Here is a 16436-nt window from a genome sequence, read left to right on the forward strand (position 1 = left end):
AGTTATGTGGGTATTAATTATGCAATGATTAGTTATGTGACGATTACTATGCAGGAATTAATTCTTCTTGAATTTTTAATTTATTGTATTAAAATTTAAAATATTTTTTTGTTATATTAAAAATTAATAAACACTATGAGATACACTTATTTTTGTATACTTGAAATAAGTTAGAACAATCTTTCATTAGTTTTAGCCGGTTAAAGCATATCTTTCTAGAAGCTTCAGGTTATACCAAGACAACATTATAATTTACATAGAATATGACTCGTTCATGGTTCAAGATTCACTCACAAGCAAAGAAGTAAAATACAAGTGAAAATAAGCTACATCCGTTCAAGGCTTAGTAATTCAATCACGTGAGAGATTTGGTTTTCAAGTAACGAGGGTAGTGTTGTCATTTTGTCGTCAAAATTTTGAAAATTTTGTTTTTCTTGATGTTTGGTTGAATATTAACTTGTTATCGTAATTGTCCTACAAAATTAGTATATATCTGGAATAGCTAATAAGTATCAAGTGTTAAAAAGCACTTTCAAATGCTAAAATTAAATTTATAAATAAACACTCTAAATAGAAGTGCCAAAATTGATAATAAATATTTAGTTATTGTGTAAAAATGTGTTGAAATGCATATATATATATATATATATATATATANGATTCACTCACAAGCAAAGAAGTAAAATACAAGTGAAAATAAGCTACATCCGTTCAAGGCTTAGTAATTCAATCACGTGAGAGATTTACTAAGCCTTGAANATATATATATATATATATATATATATATATATATATATATATATATATATATATATAAAAGCACGAAGGCCCTAAATGTCGTTCGCCTTTTTTACCCATCATAAGTGCATTCTGTGTTGGATATAATTGTAATTGTAATCACTATTTTTTTTGTGGGAAAAAAATCAAAACTATTTATTCTCTTCATTTATTTAGGTTTACCGTGCTTTAGGTTTTTCATTGTTTAGAATTAGGATTCTTTAGTGCCGTAGAGCTTTTACTTAGATTTAGTATTCTTAAGGTTTTGTTTAAGGATTCTTTTACTGTCACTATCCAAAATCTACTAAGGGTCGTGATGGCGTCGGACACACTGTCAGGCAAGTCAACACCAAGAAGTTAATTAAATTCCCATTTTAGTATTTGTTGAAATCATTTCCTTTATACATTAAACAATAAATAATGAAATTCACAGAAATAACCATGAAGTCTTTAACAAACTTAATTTTGCATAATCCCATAATCATCCCAGAACCCGGTGTCACAAGTGCATGAGCTATCTCTAGGAAGCAATATAATACAACAACCGCCCCGAATACAAATTGGACAAAAAGTAAATACAGTAATCTGAAAGAGACTCTGCTGGCTGCGGGTCGTCTCGAGAAGTGCAGCTCACCCAAGTCTCCGTATCAACCATGCTGCTACGCCCACTAGCCACTAGAGATACATGTGCCTGTGCAACAAAAATGCACAGCAAGTGTAGCATGAGTACAAAAAACAACGTGTACTCAGTAAGTATCCCGTCTAATCTCGAAGAAGTAGAGACGAGAGGTCTACTTCGACACTTACTAGTGGTCCAATGATAATATACCAATAATTTAATAAATCGAGGATTTTCATAAAAATAACGGTAGCTCAAATAGCATGAGGCAAGTAAACAATTCTTTCGTTTATAGGAAATTACCAAATTCATTTTCATCATTCATACATTTATCTCAGGCCAGGGAGAAACAAATATCAACATCTATGAATTTCAAGGCAAGCAATACAAGCATGCGCAAATCATGCCGAGGTCGTACGGCCCGATCCAATAAATATTTAAACTGTGCACTGTCAGAGGGTCGAATGACGCGAACCATAGATGCATCTATTACCGCGCTCGCGAATCATACATGCGACGCGGTCAAAATTAAATAAACACACCAAACAGTCAATCAAGAAATCATCAAGGAATCAATTATCCAAAAAAATGGCAATCTCTCTTTTTAGAAGTCAAGAAACAATATCTAGTTTTTAGAAAATTCACTTACCCGTTCAATATGTTTTACACATTTCAAATTGACAACAAGATTGCAAATATTATAAGTAAAGCATGCTTTTGGGCGCTAGACTACCCGGACTAAGCATAATAGTAGCTACGCACGGACTCTCGTCACCTCGTGCGTACGTAGCCCCCACAAATAGGAGCACATAATTAATTAATTTACCTATGGGGACAATTCTCTCTTACAAGGTTAGAAAGGAGACTCACCTTGCTCCGAGGTTCCATAACCGGCTTCCAAGCCCTTCCGACGACTCAAATCGATGCACAACGCTCCAAAACTAGCCAAGAAATGAGAAAATCCATAAATATAGGCTCTAATACTCACAACAATTCAATTTAGATAAATTCCTAACTCCGCTCGAAAAGGTGACAAAATCGCCCTCGGGACCACGTGCCCGGATTCCAAAAAAAACTCACAAAATCCGACAACCCATTCCGATACGAGTTCAACCATACCAATTTTATCAAATTTCGATAACGAATCGACCTCCAAATCTAGAATTTTTGCTTTTAAAAAGTTTACAAATTTTCTCCAATTTCTTCCATTTGATTCACTAATACTTGATGAAAATAACCATGGAATCATTAAATATAATCACTTTTGGATATAGAACACTTACCCCATGTCAAGACCCAATTTAGGATCATGATCGGCACCTAGGAGCAAGTGCCCCCAAGTAAGCCTCATCAGTATTTTACAGAAAATCGGACAGAGTTTCCCCGGTTTTTGGACTATCCCAAAAATTTCCCTGTATCAAATCAGTAACCAAACATCCTAATATCATACCAAACAATTGACAACTTGTCAATTAACCAATACAAGTCTCCACCATAACTAAACCACCAAGTAACCACTAGAAATACTAATTTATCTCCACTTTGATAAATGAGAACGATACTCAACATAAGACTACAATAACAAAAGAATACTCATGACATTAAATTAATGACTATGGAGCGACTCTAAGAGTTCAAAGAAAAAAGTATAACAATATAATAAAATCTCCGCCCACGCGAAGAAGTGCGAGGCTCACCAAGAACTATCAACCTGTGCGCTCTAATTAACGAAATCCTCGCCCGCGTCAACCGCTGTCTCTGTAAAAAAATTAGCGGGGAATGAGTCGCTAGCTCAGTGAGTAATAACACTTAACCACAACCGTTTTTATTTGGGGACAAGTCAGAAAACATGCTAGTATCTCAAACAGAAAATAACATAAAAATGCCCTTTCAGAAACAATAAAAAATTTTCAGTCTCATCACGTTTTTCTTGTAGTATAACATAATTAACAATTCTGTAATAAGCTTGGTAACCACTGTATAATATCAGTATTCACATTTTGGGAGGTTTCAATGAACGGATCATGTAATCGGTATAACTGTGGACTTCTTTGCAAGAAGTCATATATAACGGTAGTCCCTACTCGAGGGAATCAGTAACGGTATGCTAGTTCTACCTTCCCACTAGCGAGGGCTATAACTGTACTCTGTAATCGGTAAATACAAGGTGCACTAGGTCTAACGAACTCGCCGTTAGCTACGGGATCCTTCAAAGTCTCCTCCCATTTATACTCTTTCTTGTAAACAGTAAATACTCGTACAAAAGCATTTTCAAAATAATAAAGGGCATATCATTTCTTATCAAATCTTGTAATTTTATTTCGGTAATGGAAATCATGTCTCAAGTAACAGTAAAACATGTCTAGTAACGGTGATAATAATTTAAATAACTGCAACATCTCAAGTAACGGTAAAACATATCTAGTAACGGTGGAAACATTTAGATTAACCGGTAAACATCTTAAGTAAACTGTTCGGTACCATATCAAGTAAAGGACTTGTCCCACATGCAATTTCAAACATTCGGTAACACATTTATTTTCAAAATAATATATAAACCATGCAGGTTATGAATACACAAGTTGCGTTAAGATTACTACTCACCTCTTCATACCAACTAGCCAGAACTCGACTTCTTATCGATCCAAATGCTCAATTTGTGTACAATCTATAAATCAATATAAATCTAGTGTTATCACTCTTGAACTTTATAATCTATCTCACTTTCAGTAGATGTTTTTTTTCCGCTTATAACCGGCATTTTGTTTCCACTTTACCACATTCATTAGACTATGTATCATCTTTATATAAAAAAATGATAAATAACTATCTATGGCTAATTTATTCTTCCAAACTTAACATCTTTGTACTACTCATTTACTAAATCATAGAAGGAATTTGCAGAATTAGTAACAATAAGTTTACATCTTGTATCCTCTTAATAACTTGTTAAAAATATAACCAATTGATTAAGTTCTTTGTTGCTATCTCCATATTATTCTAAATAATAATCTGATTTTTTCCCCCAACTAATCCATCAAATATAAAAAAAAATCTGATTTCTTGTTCATGAACATTCTTGCATCCAAATCAATTGGAACTCACTGAGTTACTAGTATCACTATTTAACTGAAACCATGATAAATCAAAGACACTCATATAAATGGAATAATAAGATTTACCTTGAATTTAGAAATAACAATGGTTGAGAATAATAATATTGAAGCACCAGGTTACTAGCAGCTATGGAACTGTGCTTGATTTCCCCTACTTTGGAACCCTAAGCTTCGTTGCTTTCTCCTCTATGGTTTTTTTTTTCTTTCTATGCTTTAGCTCCTACTTCTTCTTTGCCGCAGCTTTGCTGCAATTCCCTTTTCCCCTCTTTTTTTTTTTGTTTTGCCGTTCCAGTGGGCCTTTGCCCATCTTTTAATTAGGTTAGGGAAAATTTTATTTTGTGTCTCATACAACTGACACTAGTTGTATGAGGCATTTTTTTTATCTCACAGTTTTGTGGACCCTGATTTTTGTGGACCCAGAAGTGTAAGATTGGGGTCCACAAATTTGTGAGACAAAAAGGAGCCTCACACAACTAATGTAAGTTGCGTGAGATACACAATAAAACTTTTCTTAGGTTAGGTTCCCTTTTTTTTGTTAATTCTTTTTTAAATGTTAGTTCATTTTTGTTTTTAAAGAAAACTTAAATTATTTACTAAATACCCCATATGACCTCATTTAAAATATTGGGGGTATTACATAAAGTCTGATTTTTCTGGCACTTTGTTTGATTTGATTGAAGAAAACTTGGAATGTTCAGAGGAATTGGGCAGCACAAGTTACAACTTATTGGATGATTGTTAGCTGTTGTATTGTATCGTATTGTTACTTTAAATATAATGTTAAAAAAATATAATATTTATTACGATTGTTACTTAAATTTTATTGTATCGTATCGTTCAATCTGGGTTACGTAATGACGAAAAGTGTCACTTTATGGAACGACCGATTTGGTGTGGTCGCGTCGTTACCTAATTTTTTTCCTCTCATCTTGCCCTTTCTTATTATTAAATAATCTCATTTTATCTTTTACCCTGACTGCCTTTTTATATATAATTATACCTCGTATCTTACTATTTCTTTATAATATAGCAAGTTTATTCTTCATATTATTGGTGCATGACATCATGAAACAACGACAAACAATACTATCTATCCAAACATTATATACATTAAAACAATACAATACAATATAATACTATACGATATATTACGAAACGATACATAACAAACCATCCAAACAAGCTGTAAAGCTGTAACCAAACTCCTATTAATAAGGAAACAAAAGTCTCTAAGTTTTGCACCAAGGCTTTGGTACAATGGTAAGATTGCAGTCCATTTCTTTCTTCCCCATCGACCACGACGACTGAAATAACGCAAAAAATCGTAAAGGAGAAGGGCCGGTGGGGGGCATTTGGGAAAGCCGGGTCGATCAGGTGTCTTCATTCAAGCGACGGTACAAAAAAATAAAAATAAAATTGGGGGGATGGGTGGGTCGTGCAGAAAAATAAAAAATAGAAAATAAAAAATACAAAAAAAAAAAAGAAGGTAAAACTGGGGCAACTGAGTAAATTTCTAGATAAGTTGGGTTGAGATCCCTTTATTTTGGGTGATTCATGGGTTGTATTTGGGCTACTTAATGGGCAAGAATGGGCTATAAAAAATAATAGGTTAACTTGGGGCTCATCCCTAATAGACCTATGAACTAAAATATTTTTAGCCCAACCTATTAATATCTGGGCGGGTTGAATGGGTTTGGGCTCTAATTGCCACCCTTAATTCAGATATAAAGTGAAAATACCATCTTTCTGGAGATTAATTAATTGAAAAGTTGGACTACATGCATAAAGTTGAGAGAAGATATACGCTTACAGTCTGGTACGATTCTGACTATTGTACTTCTGATACTCCTGTCCAACAGTCCTCCAAAAAGAAATAAGATTAGAAACCTATTGTACTATAATTCTTCACAAAAAAAAAAAAAACCGAAATCATTTGAGGCGATAAATTCAACTTTAAATTTATTCTCATTTTATTATTTCATTACTTAAATTTCTATTCAAGACTATGTTAGTTGCATACTTGTGTTTTTATTTGATGTACTAGTGTTAGAATCTGCGAGATGCGAGGATAATTTGATATATATATATATATATATNTTTTTATCCATTGTTCGCATTTCTTGGTTAGAAGACATGGTAAAATTCGATCTTGTGCTTTTAGAAATCCCTAAAGATGAGCACAAAGATCTAGGAGTTTGCTCCCGTCCCTTCCCTATTGAACCTAGACCAAAAAACCATTTTAATTTGGCATTTAATTTTAGTAACATATGCAATTAAAAATACCGGAGATTTGGAAAAACTTACTTGCTTCAACTTTTTGGGTAAATTGCTTAACTTGATCAGTAGATGGAGGCAATGGAATATCAATTTGCATATACTATTTCTCAAGAACAATAGAGTTTTTATGTATTGTTCCCGTTCCTTGACTAGCAGACATGGTAGAGCTTTTAAGCCCTTGTCCTCGTCCATTCCCAATAGCACCTGGCGAAACGAAATCATATTACTAATATTTAAACATTAAAATTTAGTTGTACACATTAAAAACTGCAGATTTAAAATATCTTACTTGTTTCAATTGTTTAGATGTATTGCTTAACAAGATCACTAGATTGAGGAAATAAACTCTTAATTGGCATATTCTTTTTCTCAACTAAAGATCTAAGCCCTCGTCCTCGTCCTCGTCCTTGTCCCTTTCTTATAGCACCTGGCGGGACAAACGCATATTTGGTTGTACTTTTCATAGTTGATTCCACCTCATTTTCAGTCTTTGATGGTTTCATATTGAACCTGCAAAGAGCCAAAAGTAAAAAAATAGTTAGACAACATGTGACATTATAGTATTAAAAGAAATCATGCCATCAGTATATGTAACAATGATTTCGTTCAAGCTCACATTGTTCTTTAGCTCCCAGAGTACTTCCAAGTTGATAGAACATAGACTAAACCTCCATTAGAACTTTTTACCAAACCCCGTCATACTTTCGTTCAGGTCGATTGTAATTTGTGTACANAAAGATAACTCAATAAGTGGTTCACATACTTCTTTGGACAACATACCACGAAGTGCAAGGGGGAGTATATGTTGCAAAAGAACATGGCAATCATGACTTTCAACCCAGATATCTTGTGATCTTTCAGGTTCACACATTGAGAAATATTAGATGAAAACCTATCAGGAACCTTTAAATTCTTTAGGAATTGGCATAATTTGTGCTTACTTTCGGGAGGCAATGTGTAGCATGCAGTTGGAACTTCAACTTTCTCCCCTCTTTGGATGGGGTGCAATTCCGGCCTAATATTCATGTCTTGCAAGTCTAATCGTGTTTTAATTGTATCCTTGGTCTTTCCTTTGACATTCATGATTGTTCCCATAATATTATCACATATATTTTTTTCAATATGCATAACATCCAAATTATGTCGCAACAAGAGAGACTTCCAATATGGAAGTTCAAAAAAAATACTTTTCTTGTTCCAATTATCCTTTCGATTTTCATGTGATATCTTCTTCCTTTTCTTTGGATCCTTTGTTAACTGTATCCCTTCAAGATCTTGCACTTGATTAAGAATCTCAATACCAGAACGCATTTTTGGTGGGAGCCTTTTCTCTTTTTTACCATCAAATGAATCCTTGTCATTCCTCCATTTGTGGCTAAGAGGAAGGTAGCGTCCATGACCCATAAAACATTGCTTCTTACTATTAGCCAATCGAATTGAGGAGGTGTCTTTATTGCAACATGGGCATGCCAATTTTCCTTTTATACTCCATCCAGATAAATTTCCATAGGCTGGAAAGTCATTGATGGTCCATAACAAAGAAGCATGCAACTTAAAATTCTGTTTAGATGATGCATCAAAGGTCTCAATGCCAACTTCCCACAACTCCTTCAATTCCTCTATTAATGGTTGTAGATATGTATCAATTGCATCTCCTGGACTATCTAGACCTGGAATAAGCATTGACAAAATAAAATTTTCTTGTTTCATACACAACCAAGGTGGTAAATTATAAGGAATAAGAACCACAGGCCAAATACTATATGAGGTTTTTGAATTACGAAATGGCTGAAATCCATCACTAGAAAGTCCAAGTCGGACATTACGAGGCTTTGTCGCAAATGAAGGATGAAGTTCATCAAATGACTTCCACGCCATTGAATCAGCTGGGTACCTCATTATTCCATCATCAACTCTTTTATCTTTATGCCATGTCATTAAAGTAGATGTCTTTGTAGACATAAACAACCTCTGAAGCCTAGGCTTTAATGGAAAATAGCGTAAAGTCTGATGCTATCTTCTTACCTTTTTTATTCCTTGTTTCCCCGCTATGTCTATCTATTTTCCATCTAGACGCACCACAAACTTTGCAAGAATCAAGTAAGCTATCCTCCTTCCAGTATAACATGCAATCATTAATACAAGCATCAATCTTGTTGTAGGAAAGGCCAAGGTCTTGAATTATCTTCTTTGCCTCATAATACGATTTTAGCAAATCGGCACCATCAGGTAACAACTCCTCTTTTAACATTTTTAATAACATTGTGAATGACTCATTACTCCAACGACCCATACTTTTGATGTGAAGAAATTTAATCAAAGAGGAAAGCTTTGAAGCTTTTGAATTTTGGTACAGTGGCTGCTCGAAATCCTTCAATAGCCTGTAAAATCTTTTTGCTTCAATATTTGGTTCCTCTTCAATTAAATCATCACAATCAGTGTGCACGGTTCTTCCATCAATATTAGGATATAGATCTCTCAACAATTCTTGTACTTCATCTTCACTTTCACATTCTTCTAGTTCATCGCCATCTTCATCTTCTGATTCTGACAGTGGCTCACCTAACTTTTCCCCGTGATGATACCAAAAAGTATAATTTTGAATTATTCCATATACTATCAAATGTGTCTCAACTGTCTTACGAGTTCCTAAAGTTGTATTACAACATTTGACACACGGACAACGTATTTCATATTCTTCTCCTGTTTTTTGAAAAGCATAATCCAAAAACTTTTGTACTCCGATTAAGTAGGCTTCATCGAGCCGATTATCAACAAGTTGCATCCATTGCTTACTAGGTGCCATAACCTTGGAGAGTAAATAAAAATAAAATTAAATAAAGATAAAAGATAAGATAAATACTACGATGCACACTACTTGTTACGATTAGATGAACATAACCGATTCAACTCTAAGGTCTCACTTTCTAGTCGACTCGGCTCCTCTGTTTTCAGCTCAAAGAAATTTTTATTTGCTAGATGACAGAATAACAGAATAACAAAACTCAGGAAAACGTGAACTGCACAAAAATATTCACAATGTAAGTAGTATAAACTTTCAGAAACAGCAAGAATAATCAGTTTATACATAAAACTAGGGCAGCCCCAAACAACAAACTTGAGCAAACTTTCAGTTTTTTAATCAGCTTATAGAAGAAATCCCAAACAACAAACTTGAGCAAACTTTCTGTTATTTAATCAGCTTATAGAAGAAATCCCAAACAACAAACTTGAGCAAACAACAGTAAAAATTATAGCAGCCCAAATATTCTCAAGATTAATCCCTCGCTGAATACATAAAACTAATATGCCATTCATGGAATAATTAGCTTTCAAAACCAGACGATTCTCAAAGGAGGCATACCTTGGAATAATTAGCTTTCAAAACCTGACTAATATGCCATTCATGGAAGAAGAAGAAGAAAGAAGAAGAAAAAGAGCAACTTGAAAGAGGAGGCATACCTTGGATTCTCAAAGGAGGAGATGGAAACTAGGGCAGATGATCAGATCAGTTGATCGATTTTGGCTCGCACACGACCAGACGAGCAGACCGGCTCTAACGCTAGCTTGACGGGAGATTAGGGCAGAGGATTCTAGCGGCACTCTGTTTTGAGATAACAGAGGTTTAATTTTGTTAAAACCTTTTATTTTTTAGTTTTGGCGCCTAATTTTTAGAAAAAAATAATTTTTTAGTATTTTAGTATTAGATTGGCGGGACTCTCTCACACTCAAGGCCTCTCAATTATAATTTGGGACCAGTTACTATTTTTTTTAGGGACCAGATTTATTACCTTCGCAATAAAATAAAGCATTAAGGACGGCAATATAATCTCGTCCCAATACATATATTATTAGCGACGAGATTATTTACTCGTCCCTAAAAGTTGGTCGTAAATAAGGCTTTTTCTTGTAGTGATTACTAAGTAAATAAAAGTGTGGTCGCTCTAATAATTTAAGTTTCTAGAGGAAATGAACACATACTTTAATATAATATCAAAACAGACATAGATTATATATTCAAATCTCACAACACTTAACTGAAAAGGATTTTCACGCGCACTTAATTCATAAAAAATCAGGCTAAACTGTGAAAAGCGCGTAATAGAAATATTATGAAGTAATAATAGAAGTGTACTTTCTCTAATAGAGTAACTATTAACCTTTTAAATTAAATGGTTACACATCGTCAACATTATAAATATTTTCATGCAAGTTGCCATTAGTTGCTAACCTAAATAGAAAATTCAACACCAAGAATATATATACCTGACACAAATTAAATTAATTTTCAATATTCGCACAAGTGGAAATAATTGATGGCTTAGCATTACCAAGTCACATGCATATGGGCAGTTATTTCAACGGGGGGAAAGGTGGCAAACAATGATTTTAATTTATAGACGTAGAAATTTTTGCACCTAAAGTTATCTTTAGATAATGACTTCACGACTTTGGAAATAGACATAAATTACTTGTACTTCTGCGGATTCGATCTTAGAGCCCGTTTGGACACAAGAATTTTCACTTTTTTTCGATTTCTTTTTATTTTTTCGAAATCAATAGCCATAAAAGAAAATAATTTTGGAATTTTTCGAAAATTTGAAATAACTCCAAAAAATTATATTTCTGTTATAAAACAATAAAAGAAGGAGAATAGTATTGCAGAGAAAAGTAGGGAGAGAGAATTGTTATTGATTTTGGGATGAATTACAATGACATTCACCATAAATAAAATTCTATTTATAACACTCCCCCTTAAATGTCTATTCAACAGATAATGTGCCTCGTTAAAACCTTAACTAAAATAAAACCCAATGGGAAAAAACTCTAGAAAAGGAAAAAGAGTACACATATCTAATAATACGCCTTTTGGTTGCCTCGTTAAAAACCTTGCAAGAAAACCCAGTGGGACAAAACCTTGTAAGGGAAAAAAGTACAACGCGTATTAACTCCCCCTGATGGGAGCATCAATTCACATCCTTGAGCATTTGCATTCCAATCTTGTGCACCATCTTCAAAAGATCTTTGGTAGAGATTTGATGAACAAATCAGCCATATTAATTTGAATGGATATATTGCACCTTGAAATCATCATTCTTGATAGATATATAATGTCTTCATATAATGTCGTGGAATGGCTCTTCAATATCTCCATAGAGATTCTCGCTATCGTATTATCATGCTTATAATTATAGCAAGATACATATATGCACAAATTGCACTGAGGATGTGGTACTTCAAGATCAAGAATTGTATATGCTTTAAGCAACTTAAATCCTTCATGGATTGTCGAATAAGTTAAGTCATATAAGCCATATAATAGACTTTAGATGCATATCAAGTTTTCTTGTCATGCTAGACATATAAGATATTGAATACTGATTGCACATACCATTGACTTTATACTTTCAAGTGTTTGAACTACATGTTCAAAACTACATGTCTTTCATATGAAACCAATTCTATTTGAATTGTGTCTCTTTCATTTGGCCAATATTTTTGTGTCTGTAAGCGACAGACTTAAGATCCTCATCTATACTTAGCGCTATCATAGATGTCGTCGACAAACATTTTATATCAGTTTCAATATATTTTCATAAAGACATAACATAGAGATCGCTTCATTAATATATTCAGGTACCTGAATCTCTCATGAGATATTATGAAGTGTTATGTCATGTGATCTTCTAGATCACTTGCCTCCTTTATTATGATCATTTGCTCATCTTGTTTATTAAGAAATTTATTTGAAACCGATTTGTCTATACGCCTTAAGCGTACCACAGACTTTGTCCTTGTAGGACTTCATAGGAGCATTTGCATTGAGAATATAGTTACTTTTTTTGGGCCAGCAAATGCGTCTGGCATGCTTTGCAATATATTACATCTCTATGAACTTAAAGTTCATATTATTTTATTCGAGGATCTAGATGTACAAATGATAATTCATTCCAGGTAACTTTTTCTCAACTGTTTATCATGTCTACCCCTCATGTTAGAAAAACTAACTTGTTTCCTCAACTCTAAGAACTCATCTTTGTGTGTTATGGTGTTAATCAAAATATACACCGCACACCAATAATAATAAGATGGAATTATTTGGTTCCTAACCATGAACCACTTGTGAGGGGAGAAAATAATATACTTTCGTATATAACGTATATCAAACTGATATACAAAACTTTATTCTCATAAGCAATTGTTTAGCTATTAAGTGGAGGCACTCAAAAAATCATTTTGCTAAACCAACTGTGATGTAAACCAACTTATCAAGAAGAACTATCTTGAATAAAAAATCTGGAAATTATACTCTAAATAAAATTATTGAGCAAGTTACCTCACAAACATCATGTTGCGGGTTAATAATAATCACACATGTAACCATCTCATAGATACATCTTATGTGGTATACATGGCAGGTAATGGGCCCATATTCACCTTTGATATTGTCACGACCCAAATTAGGATCGTGATCGGCGCTTAGGAGCAAGTGCTCCCAAGTAAGCCTCATCGGTAATTTCATAGAAAATCGGGCAGAGTTTCCCCTGATTTTGGACCATCCCAAAAATTTCCTGTCTCAAATCAGCGATCAAACAACCTAATAGCAATTCAACTGGCAATTGACCACTTACCAATTAGCCAAAATAAGTCTCCACCATTACTAATCAACACACTAACAACCAGAAATACTAATCTACCTCCAACTTTCATAATAAACGATACTCAACTTAAGACTATAATAATAAAAGAATACTCATGACACTAAAATATTGACTATGGAGCGACTCTAAGAATTCAAAGAAAAGACCATAACAACTGATAAAAATCTCCGCCCACGCGAACAAGTGCGAATCTCACCAAGAATTCTCAACTTGTTCGCTCTAATTAACGAAATCCTCGCATGTGTCAACTGTTGTCTCTGTAAAACAAAATTAGCGGGGAATGAGTCGCTAGCTCAGTGAGTAATAACACTTAACCACAACCGTTTTTTATTTGGGGACAAGTCAAAAACATGCTAGTATCTCAAAGAGAAAATACATAGAAATGCCCTTTCAGAAACAATAAAAAATTTCAGTCTCATCACGCTTTTCTTGTAGTAAAATATAATTAACAATTCAGTAATAAGCTCGGTAACCACTGTATAATATCAGTATTCACGTTTTGGGAGGTTTCAATGAACGGATCATGTAATTGGTATAACTGTGGACTTCTTTGCAAGAAGTCATATATAACGGTAGTCCCTACTCGAGGGAAATCGGTAACGGTATGCTAGTTCTACATTCCCACTAGCGAGGGCTATAACTGTACTCTGTAATCGGTTAATACAAGGTGCATCAGGTCTAACGAACCCGCCGTTAGCTACGGGAACCTTCAAAGTCTCCTCCCATTTATACTCTTTCTTGTAAACAGTAAATACTCGTACAAAAGCATTTTCAAAATAATAAAGGGCATATCATTTCTTATCAAATCTTGTAATTTTATTTCGGTAATGGAAATCATGTCTCAAGTAACAGTAAAACATGTCTAGTAATGGTGATAATAATTTAAATAACTGCAACATCTCAAGTAACGGTAAAACATATCTAGTAACGGTGAAAACATTTAGATTAACCGGTAAACATCTCAAGTAAACTGTTCGGTACCATATCAAGTAAAGGACTTGTCCCACATGCAATTTCAAACATTCGGTAACAAATTTATTTTCAAAATAATATATAAACCATGCAGGTTATGAAAACACAAATTGCGGTAAGATTACTACTCACCTCTTTATACCAACTAGCCAAAACTCGACTTCTTATCGATCCAAATGCTCAATTTGTGTACAATCTATAAATCAATATAAATCTAGTGTTATCACTATTGAACTTTATAATCTATCTCACTTTCAGTAGATGTTTTTTTCCGCTTATAACCGATATTTTGTTTCTACTTTACCGCATTCATTAGACTATGTATTATCTTTATTTAAAAAAATAAAAAATAACTATCTATGGCTAATTTATTCTTCCAAACTTAACATCTTTGTACTACTCCTTTACTAAATCATAGAAGGAATTTGCATAATCAGTAATAATAAGTTTACATCTTGTATCCTCTTAATAACTTGTTAAAAATATAACCAATTGATTAAGTTCTTTGTTGCTATCTCCATATTATTCTAAATAATAATCTGAGTTTTTTCCCCCAACTAATTCATCAAATATAAAAAAAAAATCTGATTTTTTGTTCATGAACATTCTTGCATCCAAATCAATTGGAACTCACTGAGTTACTAGTATCACTATTTAACTGAAACCATGATAAATCAAGGACACTCATATCAGTGGAATAATAAGATTTACCTTGAATTTAGAAATAACAATGGTTGAGAATAATAATATTGAAGCACCAGGTTCCTAGCAGCTATGGAACTGTGCTTGATTTTCCCTTTATTTTGGAACCCTAGGCTTCGTTGCTTTCTCCTCTATGGTTTTTTTTTCTTTCTGTGCTTTAGCTTCTACTTCTTCTTTGCCGCAGCTTTGCTGCAATTCCTTTTCCCCTTTTCCCCTCTTCTTTTTTTTTTTGTTTTGCCGTTCCAGTGGGCCTTTGCTCATCTTTTAATTAGGTTAGGTTCCCCCTTTTTTTTTTTGTTAATTCTTTTTTTTTAAATGTTAGTTCATTTTTATTTAAAGAAAACTTAAATTATTTACTAAATACCCATATGACCTCATTTAATATATTGGGGATATTACACCCTCCCCACCTTATGAAATTCGGTCTCCGAATTTAACTCAAGTACGTACCTCTAGACTGAAACAAATGGGGATACTTCGCTTGCATATCTTTTTCTACCTCCCAATTAGCTTCTTCAACTGTATGATTTCTCCATAAAACTTTAACGAACACAATTTCCTTTGACCGTAGCTTTCTTACTTGTCTATCAACAATTACCATCGGCTCCTCCTCGTAAGACAACTTCTCATCAAGCGGTATAGTTGGTGCTTCAAGCACCTGAGATGAGTCTGATATACATTTCCTTAGCATTGAGACATGAAAAACTGGATGAATAAAGGACAACTTAGGAGGAAGTGCCAAACGATAAGCCACCGCTCCCACTCGGTCTAGTATCTCATACGGTCCTATAAACCTGGGGCTCAGCTTGCATCTTTTCCCAAATCGCATCACACCTTTCATAGGAGAGACTCGTAGGAACACTTTGTCTCCAATTGTGAACACTAAATCTCTTCTTCTCTAATCAGCATAAGACTTTTGTCTACTTTGAGCTGTAAGCAATCTCTGTCTGATCAACTAGACCTTGTCCATAGCTTCTTGTACTAGGTCGGGTCCCAATAAGTTAGTCTCACCAGCTTCAAACCATCCGATAGGAGAACGGCATCTTCTACAATACAATGCNAAGAACAGATATAGGTTCGATAATTTGAGTACTGAGGTCGATGAAGAACAATTTTGAATTCTACAATTTGTATTGCGTTGTAGAATTTGTAAAAGCAAATTGAGTACTGGAGCTCCTGAAGCTTGCGTTGTTTTAGAATTGTAGTGAATGAGAGAATTACGCAGCAATGAGATCTCTTTACGTTTCAAAATTCGAATTTAATGCGGAAAGAATCAAATGCAGATTTCGTGCCTTCTTTTTAGCGCGTTTT

General features: G+C 34.0%; 1 long non-coding RNA gene across 3 annotated transcripts; it reads right to left on the minus strand.

Moving 5' to 3' along the window:
- Positions 1 to 2295: 2295 nt before the first annotated feature.
- Positions 2296 to 15997, minus strand: LOC109242754. 3 transcript variants are annotated; one of them, XR_002070432.1, is made up of 4 exons: positions 15135 to 15997; positions 14556 to 14619; positions 4001 to 4064; positions 2296 to 2337 (listed from the first exon to the last, which is right to left on the minus strand). It is a non-coding gene; the product is annotated as an uncharacterized LOC109242754 (long non-coding RNA). The 3 variants fall into 3 exon arrangements; XR_002070434.1 differs by lacking the exons at positions 14556 to 14619; positions 15135 to 15997 and adding an exon at positions 4579 to 4811; XR_002070433.1 differs by lacking the exons at positions 2296 to 2337; positions 14556 to 14619; positions 15135 to 15997 and adding exons at positions 3115 to 3154; positions 4579 to 4811.
- Between the last annotated feature and the right edge of the window lie 439 nt (positions 15998 to 16436).

This window comes from Nicotiana attenuata, unplaced genomic scaffold, assembly GCF_001879085.1.
Source record: "Nicotiana attenuata strain UT unplaced genomic scaffold, NIATTr2, whole genome shotgun sequence".
In the NCBI taxonomy this organism is placed as follows: Eukaryota; Viridiplantae; Streptophyta; class Magnoliopsida; order Solanales; family Solanaceae; genus Nicotiana; species Nicotiana attenuata.